This window comes from Priapulus caudatus, unplaced genomic scaffold, assembly GCF_000485595.1.
Source record: "Priapulus caudatus unplaced genomic scaffold, Priapulus_caudatus-5.0.1 Scaffold1791, whole genome shotgun sequence".
NCBI classification, from domain to species: domain Eukaryota; kingdom Metazoa; phylum Priapulida; class Priapulimorpha; order Priapulimorphida; family Priapulidae; genus Priapulus; species Priapulus caudatus.
In genome coordinates, this window is record NW_014578852.1 from 45846 (window position 1) to 46313 (window position 468).

The 468-nt window shown below is 51.7% G+C and overlaps 1 protein-coding gene across 2 annotated transcripts in view; it reads left to right on the forward strand.

Moving 5' to 3' along the window:
* The window catches only part of LOC106817608 (rho GTPase-activating protein 26-like), a 17338-nt gene that overhangs the window by 11880 nt on the left and 4990 nt on the right, over positions 1-468 (forward strand). The gene's annotated exons all lie outside the window — the stretch shown is intronic.

The following is a 468-nucleotide window of genomic DNA, read 5'->3' on the forward strand; positions in this document are numbered from 1 at the left end:
CAAACACATGCATGTACACGCACATGCTGCCTCAAACACATGCATGTACACGCACATGCTGCCTCAAACACATGCATGTACACGCACATGCTGCCTCAAACACATGCATGTACACGCGCGGCGTGCACGCATGCACACACCCACATGCACGCACACCTACCCACGCACATACGCAAGGTCCTCTCGCGGGGTGAGAATCCCTTCCAGGTTGTCGTCATTGCCGTGTTTGTTAAAAATTATTAAAATTAAATTATTACAAATTATGAATTGGTTTAAATTCGTACTGAACACCTAATCTGGATTATGCATGAACAGCATAGTGTGTGTGTGTGTGTGCGTGCGTGCGCGCATGTGCGTGTGTGTGTGCGTGCGTGCGCGCGTGCCTGCATTGCCATGTGTGCGTGCCTGCCTGCCTGCATTGCCGGTTGTGCGTGCTTACGTGCGTGCGTGCTTACGTGCGTGCGTGCT